We start from the raw sequence: 12,786 nt of genomic DNA, 5'->3' as shown, positions 1-12,786 counted from the left end.
TTTCCAGGAACTCTCACTTCATTATCCTCATAAAAACCAGTAAAAATTGTGAAATTATCTTCAGCCATTGTGAGTCTGTTTATTTTCAGCTGCAAACTGTATAGAAATGCACAGTCTTCAAAACTTGGAATTTATTAAAAAGTGGTTAACAGCAATGTGAATTTCAGCCAACTGAAAAGAAAAAGAGAGACTATTAAGCTAGCAAATATTGTTATTCTGACCTCTCTCATAATTTCAATCTATTTATGTAGGTTACGGGCGGGTTCGGTCGGTGACGGACGGATGGTGACGAGAGATCTCTATAGGCAGGTCTTGGGACACATGGGGTTTATTGTAAAAGGCGTGGGTATAGGGGCACTGCTCAGAGCTGCCAGACTCAGCTCTGAGCAGGCCCAAGAGAGCAAGAGAGTAAGCGGGTGAGAGAGAGAGAGAGAGAGAGTGTAAGAGCAAGAGTGGAGTGGAAGAAGTAGTAAGGAAGGAATGTCTGAAGTCCTGGTTACAATACAATAAATCATCTTCTGTACTGAATATTCTAATTGTCACTAACCAATCTAATACAAGATACAAATCCTATAGCATTTACCTACAGCCTATAAGAGTTCTTCTATTACCATAGAGTGTTACATCTTAACTTCTAAAAACTACTCTTTGGACCCCTTCTGCTGAGCTAGTAGGGTCTGCTCTGACCCTTGGACCTGCCTGCAAGCAGAGGGTATTGTTCAATCAAGAGGGGATTACCTTCAGTCGGCCATACCATTGTTTTCCAGTTGTTCAGTAACTAAGACTTGGTATTTCAAAAGTGGCTTTCATTTCGATGTTGCCTGTAGTTTTCATATTCCCAAAATCTTTTGTCAGGCAATCATATTTATAAGGCTTTCCTGTTTCATCTTCCCCAACATATTTACAGAAACCTTAAGGAGATATGAACTAAAAAGAATTGTGCTCTGGTAATCCTGTCAGCTATGCTAATCTGGAGAACAGAATTTTAGTGGGGAATATAAATCTCTCATGATTTTCAAATGCGGCTGAACATTCAACTCCTCCCCGAATTCTATTTTTTTGGAGTTGGTGGCAGAGGGGAAGAAGAAGGAGGAGGGAGAAAACAGGAAGGGGGGAGGGAGGAAAAGTTAGAGATTAAAATCACTTACCCTTTTGTTTAAATATACAGCGTGTGTGTTTAAATATACAGCGTGTGTATATACAGGGTACTCAGTTTATTAGGGCACAGGAATTATAAATCAGTTTTACAGAGCTAAGACTGGTATCATATAAACTTCCACTTTGTCAGTCTCTTCTTGGAACAGGCTTTACATCAGAAATGTGTCAGTAAAGCTAAGACATTCTGAAGATCTTTTTGTATAAAATGCTCACTACGTTTATTATTGTACCTGTTTCTGCAAAGTAATGAGAACTTTCACTCCCACATAAATCCTTATTTTTTCTTATTTTCTGAGATTGTACTCAAAAGCAATATAGTTTCTTAATTTATCCTAGTCTCATAATTGCTTAGAATATTATTTTTTCATTTCAGAGATAAGCCAATGCTGTAATTAATTTTATGCTATACACAAAACTGTCTTAGATCTGTCTTCAAAAGCCAGGTGGAGTTTAAAACTAAGATCTAAGACTCTCTAAACTGCACCTCTTCCCCAAAGACATTTGTATGCATGCATGCTTTTTTCTTAGTATGCTTAATACGCTGTGAACTCTAGACTATGTCATAAATAAAAGTGAGAAAATGTAATTAATGTTACTCTGGGAACCATAACTCCAACATTTTTTGACCATGTGACTCAACTCATTAGCTGAGGTTATGGAAGTTTTTGTAACCTATGTACATTCTTGGACATATCAGGAGGCATGCTTCCATTGTAATGTTTTCAATCAATTTTTACAGAAGAAACCACAAAATATTTCAAGCTGAAATTTCTCTGTTACGTTTGTTCTTTCTTTTCCTTGCCATGTCATACCTTTACTTTGTGAGGTTTTGTACTTCTTGTCTTAGAACTGCTCTATTACACCTTTTTCTCTTTTTCTGGCATGTTTTTGCTCTCAGCTTAACCTGTCTGTAAATTTCCCCCCACCCCTAATTCTCCTAATATCCTTTCTATCCTAATCCTTCCTTTCTACTCACAACTAGTGAGGCTGTACTTAGAGTGGTCTTTTCAGTGCTGGGCTTCCCAGTACAAGAGACATGAACACTATGGAGAAAGTCCAGCACAGGGCCAGAAAGATGATAAATGAGGTGGAGCATCTGTCATACGAGGAGAGGCTTGATAATTTACTGCACGGCCCTTGGTTTCCTATGGGTTCCTGTGGCCTTTTTTTCACAGGCTTTGTGTGTGATTCTATTTAAAGTCTGTCGCTCCTGAGAGACCTGCTCATAGCCAACTGCTAAAAACTGGGGGGCAAATCCACAGATTTCTGACTCATTTGAATTCAGGTGTGTGAGCTCTAAGCTTGAAATGGTGAAACTGAATAAATATAAAATAAAACTGAAACCATCCCAAGCATACATATCTCTCAACTTGAGGGTTCAAGAGTTCAATCAGGGTTTAGAAACAAGGAATGGAAATCTAATCTGAAAGCATTTTAGGACTTGTACTTTGTGGAGACATAACCAGAAGTTTCTGCCTTAGAGCCAAGGGTGCAATCAGTATGCTCGATATTGTATACAGTCAATGTAGTAAGAAGCACTCAGCTCAAAGAGCAGGCCGTGATAGTGTTTTTTCCCTTTTAATCCCTTTACCCATGAACAGCATCATTACGTTGGCTGTCTCTGCCAAGCCATAAAGGGCCAACTGGGACAGACTTTCATATGTTTTAAGAGTTTAGGTGTCCCTGCTCTTCTGAGCTGGGGCCAGAGCTCTGCAAGAACGCTCATTCTTCAGTGACCTGATCAGACAAGAAAGTTCTGGAACACTCGTAGGAGAATCCAAACCCTCTTTTACACCTTCTTTCTAGGCTAGAAAAAGCCAGGTAGGTTCAATTAACTTATCCCCTCAAAAATGAACTTCTGTGTTCTATTTCACACAGCTTTATTATCTAAGCAACTTTCTGCAAGAAATGGAGTACAAGATGCTGAAATGAAAATAATTTCATAGAATGTGATGTATAAATTAAAAACAGCTAAGTATTTTCAGTGCTGTAATACAAGCAGTAAAATACTTCATTTCACATACATGCAACTTTTAAAATGTGACTGCTTAGCTTCATGTAAAATATGGTGCAAGTAACTCTTTTTTGCTTTCACTGTATAAGTATTATGAAACAAAGTTTCAGCTTAGTTTTAGATAGAATATGCACATATGCATGTATTTATATTTGAACACTTTTTGCATTTCTCATCAATTTTAAGCATAAAACATACAGGAAAAATTGCTTGAGCTTGGGTTTCCAAGTATGTAAAAAAAGCTTTTGCAGCATCAGAAAATTGCATCTCCTGCTTTGTGTCCACAGCTTCAGGTATGGTGTCAACAGCCATAATGTACTATTTGTCCTTGGCCTTGTCAGTGAGTCTAAGCTGGCAGTAGATCATTGCCACACGGCCACACCATTCTCCAGGGGACTAGGAGACACTAATTGAGTCAGCTTTGTTGTGGGATATTAAGGCAGTTTTATAAAGCCTTTGTCAGTCTGCTAAGAAATGAAGTAGAAGCAGAAATTATATACTAAGAAACTTTGAAAAAGATTATTTCCTGGGTGGACTCCCCTGTCTAAGGGATGATGGAGAACACTGCCATACAATAATTGTGTCTCACCCTGCCTAGTTGCAGGCATAGTGGTTTTACAATATATAATGTTATTAGGGTAGGACTCTGATATGGTAAATTATGGGGAAAATCATGTATTAGTTACAATAAAAATGTCAAAAGCAATAGGAATCATAGTTTAAAAACCCAGATAAAATTCTATACATGAAACACGTTTGAGGTCAAATTACCATTTTAGACCACCTGTGGTTAAAATTCTTATTTATTTATGCAACAAAATTTATGGGACTATATTGATAAATAGAAGACAATACTATGCTGAAAATTTACAATGTTAAATGCCAATCTTGTCACAGGACTTTGTTCAGCTATAAGAGGCTGAAGAGACAAGAACATTTTTGCCTGATCCCTCCAACACTTACACATTCCAAACCGTTGCAGAGGAGTCCTTGATATTGTTCTAGTGGTGCAAAGAGGACAGGAATGTAGCAAAATTGCAACACAGGCAGGAATCAGGCTGGCTGTTCTAATCCCATAACAAAAGCAGAAAAAGGAGTAGTCAGGCAGTGATCACCCGTATCTTGGCCAGCCCTAGTGCTCATGTGGGCTGCACATTAGACACAATACAATATCCAGAATCATGTTGGTGCAAAACCACTTATATTACCATCTGCAGGGACTCAGACACAGACAGCAGTGAAAACAGAGCTAGAGATACTCAGCTACTTTTTGAAAGATGAGCTACTAGTTGAGGGAGCCCATCAGTCATGCATGTCAGCTCCAACAGTTTTTTGCCAGGGGCGTTAACGGATAAACTAACAGTTGTAGCTGCAAGGAATCTATTTTCCTCATGTTTTCTAAGTCCTGCTGTAGGCTATCATTTAGCAAATAAAAATCATCTCTAATACAACTTTTGGAGGAGGAAGGAGGAAGGATAGTTGAATAGGTGAATCTTGTGTAAGATCTAGGATTCCCAACCATTTCTACCTTTGCCTTACAGTGATCACTGTGAAATGTGTGTGATTGGGAGAGTATGTGCTAAAAGAAGCATATACTTTGTGAAATACCCATGTCATTGATAACTTGAAAACTACAATTTGAGTGGCAGCATATGGGGATGTCAATGTTATGACAAGCCATTCTTGGGGTGGGAATACTAATGATAAAATTTTTTGCTGAAGTGGTAGCACTAGTAGCAGTGACAGTATCAGAATCAGCTTAAAGTGTTTTCATTGCTTGAGTCAAGTGAAAATGGACAAACAGGCAACCTGATATAATTCAATAGTTTTATTACATGTTAAATGTTTTATTCATTTTTATTTATTGAAAAGTTATTTTTTATTCATCCTCACAAGAAAAATATCTGAAGGGCTAGGAGCTATCATGATGTTGAAAAAATAACTTTGAAAAGGAAAATTAGTGAAAGACACTTTGAAATTACAGGAAGTTAGACAGTAATCTCTTTCTTACCCATTAAAACACCTAAATTTTGAGCTATTAATAAAAACAAATTACTAATGCCTGAAACATATTAATATCTGAATTACTTAGAAAACAGTACCATTGCTCTAAGATATTTGTAAAGCAATGGTGGTCAGACTGCCTGAATGTCTGTGAAAATAACCTCTTGCATTGTTGCCACAAGAATAAAGGGAACTTTTCTTAATATTTTGTAGGCAGATACTTCAAAACTTTCAAAATTTGTAGACCTTTTGCAGAGAAGCCATGAGAATTTTAGGAACAATACATTTACAAGGGTATCTCTTTCCTGGATTTTGACCTTATATTACTCATGGTAGTACCATCTGAATTTTTTCATTACAGTTACTAGGGATTCATTTTCTCATGGAAGTTGGATTGTCACACCACTCAAAGATATGTGACTGTAGGCAAAAAATAAAAGCTAAAGTTACTGATAGTGACACAGTAAAGAAACCTACAGGGTGAGCAACTGAAGAGAAGGAAGAATAAAGCAAATTTCCCTGTTATTTCTGGGGAGAAAGTATACCTTAAGATATATATCTTACCATTGTAGAGCCTGCAAGGTGCATGACATTATATGCTCCAAATTAACAGTGTCCTCTTTTCTTCCCAACTTACCCTCAAAAAGGCCTTGCTTTTTTTTTACAATTGTTAACTGCAGAAGGTATTTGCTCTAGTGGAGACAAAAGACTAAAAAAGAAATAAAAAATTAAATACTACTATTACTACTACTAGCAATAACTTTAAAAGTTCCTCTCCATAAGGGCTAAAGTAACATTACTCAGCCAGCTGGACCTCAAGAAAACTCTGAAGCTCAGAGGAGTGCCAGTTTCCACATCTCAGGCTCTCCAATGTGTTCTCTCTAGAATGGTCCACTGAATCACATTGAAAGCCAAAAGGGAATTGAGAAAAATGCATGTACAAACTGGTTGGGAGAACTTTTAATTGTAAGTGGGTTAGAAATAACACATGTGAGTGTATTACTCTTTTCTTCTGCTAGCCACTGGGAGCCATGCAGCCCACAGGAAGTCTTCACATGTATTAAAATAAGACAATCTTTCTGGTTTTCATATACACACTCATAGAATTCTGGTTTCTGTTAGTGTTTTCTTTTAAAAGGAGACATTATGTTGTAAATTTAAGTGCTTCTTATTGAAGTGTTAGTTATAGTCTGCATTTTGATTTGGATTTGAAAGTTTGATAAAGTTACCTGCAAGTATATTCTGATTTAATTTGCTTGTTTTGTGTCTTGGTGTGAGACAAATTTGGAGGAAAAACATCCAAAATGAATGTCCCTCTGTTGGAAGGCAGATTTCAGCAGCCCCTCCCCCACAGGTTCAGAAAGAAATTTACTCAGAGGAAAGTGAAAAAAAATGCTGTTTATTTAACAAGCAAAATGCACACAGGCACGGAAGAAGAATAATGTTAAATAATAAAACCTCTCACTGTGGAGAGAACCTGGTAAAGAGTCCTTTGTAGGCGTGGCTCTGCCCACTCTGGAGCTGGGGTTTGGCATGGGCCCCTCCAGGCTGCGGTGTGGGCCTCCTGGTGATGTTCTGGTGTTGCTGAACAGTCCAGAAGAGAAGAATAAGAACCCAAAGTCCCAGGGGAAAAAAAAAAACAACTTTCTTGCCTCAGCTAGCAGGCTACTAAAGAGCAAAGAAGTTTAACTCTCTGTCTCTCTCCTGAGAAACAGAGCCAAAAGCTGGCTAAAAGCAGAAAGGTGCTTTCCTGGGCTCTGTAGCAGCAGGAACTCAGGGGAATCTATATCTGTGTCCTTGAACACAAAATCGCTTGGGTTGTTTTTTTTCCCTTTCTCTCGGACCCAGCTTAAAGACACAGAAAGGCACAAGATTCATGTTGGGCATAGAGCAGGTGATAGGGGATGCAGCATCATAATGTCACCCCAAGACATTTTGCTAGCCTTCAAGGAGTAAGGCCTCGAATCATGTCCTTCAAGGAGTAAAGATACACACAGGAAAATGTCAGAAATGTGTGGTGTGTGTATATATATATGTATGTATCTATATTTATGGTACAATATGTTTCACTCAAAACACAGCTCCCATCCCCCTTTTCTCTTTTTTGCGCATCACCTCCTCCCCATTAACCCATTGTCCTGCTTTCAGCTAGGATAGAGTTAATTTCTTCTCACTTACTGTTACAGTACTGTGTTTTGGATTTGGAATGAGAATGGATAACACACTGATGTTTTGGTTTTTTGCTAAGTCATGTTTATCTTAAGGACTTTTCCTTGTCTCATGCTCTGCCAGTGAGAAGGTAAGCAAAAGAAACTGTGAAGGAGCACAGCTGGGATAGGTCACCCAGATTGTCCAAAAGGATATTCCACATCATAGAACATCATGACCAGTATAAGAAAAATTGGGAAGTTACCCAGAAGGGGCAGATCTGGGTTCAGGAAGGGGGGTGTGGCATTGGTCAGTGGGTGGTGAGCAATTGCTTTGTGCATGACTTGGTTTTTTCCATTGTTATTCTCATTATTAATATTTTTTAACATTATTATTATATTTTACTTTATTTTCAATTATTAAACTGTTCTTATCCCAACCTACAAGTTTTACTTTGATTTTTCTCCCCATTCCAACAGATTGGATGAGGAGAAGAGAGAGATGAGGTGGAGCAAGTGGCTGCATAGTACTTCATCTCTATCTGGGCTTAAAATGACAACACCCGTATATCCATGTGCTCCTCTCAAAGTAAGTTCTACCGGGTAAAGTCAGGGTAAAACTGGGATACAGAATTCAGCATATGCTAAAGGGTTTTAAGGTCATATAAGGACAATTGGAGTCAAAGAACTAAATTAGATAGAGGGAAAAATGTTATGAGAGAAAAAGGCAACCAATGTGGATCTCAATACAGCTTCAATTGGTCAGGCAGCAGAGTTCACAGGAATAAGAACTGGGAATCTCTCTCCATGTCACCACTCAGAGACAAAATTTCATTCCAAACCAAACTGCTGTTTTAAATGAAAAACATATTTTCTCATCAAGATTAATATATTACTATCAAGTTGTTTATCAAGTTCTAATAAAAATATTTTGGAAGCTTGCTGTGGTCCTAGAGTTGCTTGAAACATTCTATTCCAGGATGCTTCAGGAATGCAGATCAGCTGCAAGACTGTGATGAGAGAGGAAACTTCTGACATGACTGTATGTACCACAAAACTTTCTCCCTAAATAAGCTGTTCAAGAATGTGGTGTATTATAAAAGGAATGCTGCGAGTACTGTGAAATCCAAATTTTCATTAAGGGTTTTGAGTGGGAGTTTTAGTTAAAAGTCATTATGTAAGATTTCTAGATTGAAGACAATTGTGTCTGTTGGTTTTGATACAAAAATGTGAAGTTATATTTAACAAGCATCCTTACTGGCAGTTATAATGCTATTTGGTAATTTAAGGGAGTATGTCTGAAACTATGAAATATCATGTCAAAGTCCAAGGTACTGGAAAACAGCGAATAAGAAACATGACTGCATTTTTCCTTTATTAAACAATAGTTGGGAACACTGTGATTTCATTATTCTATATCTACATACAGAATAATTGTAATCTGTTTTAAAGAAAAATTGTACAGTTTTGATGTTTATCTCAATGCGTCTGTACAAGCTAGGCTTCTAGGCCAGAAAAAAATGAACTGAAAAGTTTGAATACAGAAAGCTGTTTGAGATTTTTGCTACTTTCTACAGCTGAATAGTCTCACAATAAAAAGAGAACCAAGCTTGCCTCCAAGTATTTTGGCACTTTTAGTTCGTATCCAAAGTAAATGGCAGAATAAAAAGCACAGAATATTAAAGATAAATCTGTCTAATTCTTCATGGCTTTGGTCTCTGTTTAAGTAAACTTTGTACTTTTCCAGTTCTGTAAAGTATATTTAAGCGGTACACAACAGCCTTCTATGAAACTTTCTCTTTACCATCAAGACAGATTTTTGCCCCTAGCTAATTCCTTGCTCTTTATCTTACAGAACCTTCTGCTTTATAATAAAATTATGTTACAGCATTCACTTCAGTAGTAATAATATTATCAGTTGTGTCTGGAAAGAATTGACAAGGTAAAATTTTCTTGGTACTACCTCAAGACAAGGACAACTGAGATGAGTACAGCCAGCAAAATCTTACTCCATTTTCATGTTAGCCCAAAATTCTAATTCAAAACCCAGGACTTTTCAACCTGACAGGTACCTGTATTGATGATCTAGATGAGGGGATTGAGTCTACCATTAACAAATTTGCATATGACACCAAACTGGGGGGAAGTGTCGATCTGCTGGAGGGTAGGAGGGCTCTGCAGAGGGAAAAGCTGGATGGGTGATTTGAATTCAGTGATGTGAGGTGTAACAAGGTCAAGTGACAGGTCCTGCACTTTGGCCACAACAGCCCCAGGCAGTGCTACAGGCTGGGACAGAGTGACTGGACAGTGGCCAGGCAGAAATGCACCTGGGGGTAGTGACTGACAGCAGCTGAACATGAGCCAGCTGTGCCCAGGTGGCCAAGAAGGCCAGTGGCATCCTGGCCTGGATCACCAACAGTGTGGCCAGCAGGACCAGGGCAGGGATTGTCCCCCTGTACCCAGCACAGGTCAGGCTGCACCTTGAGTGCTGTGTCCAGTGTTGGGCCCCCTAATTTAGGAAGGATGTTGAGATGCTGGAGTGTGTAAAGAGAAGGACAACAATGGTGGTGAAGGGTCTGGAGCACAAGTCCTATGAGGAGTGGTTGATGGAGCAGGGGTTGTTTAGCCTGGAGAAGAGGAGGCTCACGGGAGACCTTATCACTCTCTACAACTGCCTGAAAGGAGGGTGTAGCCAGGTGGGGATTGGTCTCTTCTCCCAGACAAACAGCAACAGGACAAGAGGACATAGCTGTAAGCTGCACCAGGAGAGGTTTAGGCTGGAGATTGGGAAGAAATTCTTCACAGAAAAGAGTGACTGGGCATTGGAATGGGCTGCTTAGGGAGGTGGTGGAGTCACTGTCCCTGGAGGTGTTAAAATTGAATGTGTCAGTGCCGTGGTCTAACTGACAAAGTGGTATTTTGTGATAGGTTGGACTCGATGAGCTCACAGGCCTTTTCCAACCTAGTTGATTCTGTGATTCTGTGACACAAGGGAAAAAAACTCCTGCAGACCTGCACTAAAGTCAGAGCTTTTATTGGAGACCTGTGTTCTTGCGTCCACCTACGCCTCTCTCCCTGGGCAGCTCTAAAATCTCCTCAGGAATTCTTGTTAGTCCTCACACTTGCTTAATGGCTCCTGGGCAGTTAAGCTCCCCTTGAGCTTATCAGAAACACTGTCCGTATCCAGGGACAAATAACAACTGGAAGGCACCTGGGCTCAGATGCTAAAAGGGAAAACCAGCATTTACCAGTTCAAAATTGGCAGTCTACAGTAAGAATGTAATAAAGCTATTTTATGACTAGGACTTCTTATAATGTCTGTCTCCAGACAAAAAAATATCAAACTTTCAGCATCAGTGAACTTCCTAGAACATCATTCTCTAAAAATGAAAATCTGAACAGTGTATATTTATGTTTGACTCTATAAGGACAACCTAGAACTTGTGTTCCTCAGACAAATCCCACTGTACCACCATAATTCATTCTCTTAGGTCTATTTCCAACCAAAACAAACAAACATATAAATAAATAGCATTTGTCAGAGTGACACTTCTAAAAAAGGGAAATCAGCTCTTACAGACTCCAGGCAGTAGAGCATAGAACCATGCCACTTCCTCTTCTAATCATTACAATGTGGGTTTTTTAAAGTCTAATCTGAGTCTTCCTAGATTTAACCATGAGGTCTGTTCTTCTTTGCTTCTAAGTGATAATAAAAGAGTTGTTACTTTGCCCTTTTTTACAACATAAACTCTGGTAGTTTTTAAAAGGTCCAGATATCTACAGAAGGAAAGAAAAACTGAAGAAAAGTACATCTTCCCATTCAGCTTGATGCTATACAATCCCAACATTTTGTGATAATGTAAGGATGTATATAAATGAACTGTGATAATCTGGGCAATGTTTGAAAGAGTTTTGAACTTACCTTTCATCAAGATCACTCTTTTATGCATATCAACCCTATGCCTTGACAGATATACTTCCCCACCCTTCTTCCTCCCCAGTCATCAGCAGGATACTTCTTATCTTTTTCTTAGTTTTCCTGTTAGACAGTAGGAGTGTTGAATATTTTAGAAGAAAAACAAGAGAAGGAAGTAAGAGTGGGTTTGATTTTATGCCAACTAAAACTGAAAGCAGATTATCCTGTCCTATCAATCTGATGTCTGTGTTATGGTATTCCATCATGACACCACACCAGAAGACTTTATGGGTGTCTGCTGAGTGGACGAGTGTTGAAAGAACGGAGAATAAGCCAGAGCTGCTTTCCCTCTCTGACTATTCCAAGAATCCAGAAATGGGTGGCACTGGAACATCACATCATCTTCTCTAAGAGCATGAGTAACTTATCTGTTACAGTGGGGATTCTATAACACAATGTATCAAACAAGGAGGGCCGTAGAAAAGAAATATCTATGGACCAATTCTTGATAGATGTTTCAGAGATGTTTATTTCTCCAGCTGCATGGCCGGGATCTGCCCAGGAACTGCTCAATCCCGGGACCCGAGGGTCCTTGCCCGCGCAGGGGAACACAAAACAACCAATGGGGAACGAGGCTGAGCAGGGGCAGGGAAACCCCGTGTCTGTGCCCTCAGGGCCCCTCTCCCAGGGCTACATGGCAGGGGGGGGACGAACCCCAACACTTATCTGTAGCTCTCACTTTCTTCTCTAAAAATTAATTAATTCATTATACTACCACTTAAGAATTCTACCACTTACCACCTATGAAAACTGGGATTTAAAAATTTCTGGTTTTTTACAATAGATTTTTTTGCTGATATGCAACTGTTCTGCAGGCAGTCATATATATGTTCTTTTTTCTACATAAAAGCATTATATGGCTCTGGATTTGCTTCATTGGAACAAAAAGAATATAGGGCAGAATAAAAGATAATTCTATCTTCCTCACATGAATTCCACCAGTAACTCCAGTTCATAATTACATAATGTGATGTCACAATTCAGAAAAAACTTGCTTTCAGAGGGAAAGGGCAGAACAACTTGCTGCTGCTCCTCTCCAAGAAGTCTTTATTTCCTGCAATCCTTTTAGTCTGCAAATATCTTTTGTAGTCCCCATCCATCAGTTTTGCCAAAATAACCTATGCAGACAGATACCAAGCCAAACAGATGCTTATTGGTCAGGTGTGGCCTTACAAAGATAAGACACAAAACTCCATTTCTGCCTTTTTTTTCTGTTCAACAGTGAAGCCTACAAGCCTGCTTTTTAAGATATTCTGTTAATGGAACCCTGAAGTATAGACTTTTAGGGTTTCTAAGTATAAATGAGAATATATACCTTTTCAATGGAAAAAGATTTCTGATAGGATTCTACTGAGAAAGCTGTTTGAAAGACATTTGTATTAATAGTCAGCTTCAAGGTTAATTGGAGTGTTTCCCCTAGTACTGAGTGATCTGACACATTCTCCCATTGCCTTCTGATTGGAGTCTGCTGGTGGTTATGTCAGAGA

At 38.9% G+C, this 12,786-nt stretch overlaps 1 long non-coding RNA gene across 1 annotated transcript in view; it reads left to right on the top strand.

The window, feature by feature from the left end:
- LOC120411554 overlaps positions 1-9,418 on the top strand; it is a 41,563-nt gene extending 32,145 nt beyond the window's left edge. Inside the window, exons 3-4 of the long non-coding RNA XR_005603956.1 lie at positions 7,804-7,912; positions 8,303-9,418. This is a non-coding gene — a long non-coding RNA (uncharacterized LOC120411554). The remainder of the gene's footprint in view (positions 1-7,803; positions 7,913-8,302) is intronic.
- Positions 9,419-12,786: the final 3,368 nt, after the last annotated feature.

This window comes from Corvus cornix, chromosome Z (genome assembly GCF_000738735.6).
Source record: "Corvus cornix cornix isolate S_Up_H32 chromosome Z, ASM73873v5, whole genome shotgun sequence".
Lineage (NCBI taxonomy): Eukaryota > Metazoa > Chordata > Aves > Passeriformes > Corvidae > Corvus > Corvus cornix.
The sequence above is the reverse complement of the archived record's forward strand: the minus strand, read 5'-3'. Positions and strand labels throughout refer to the sequence as shown.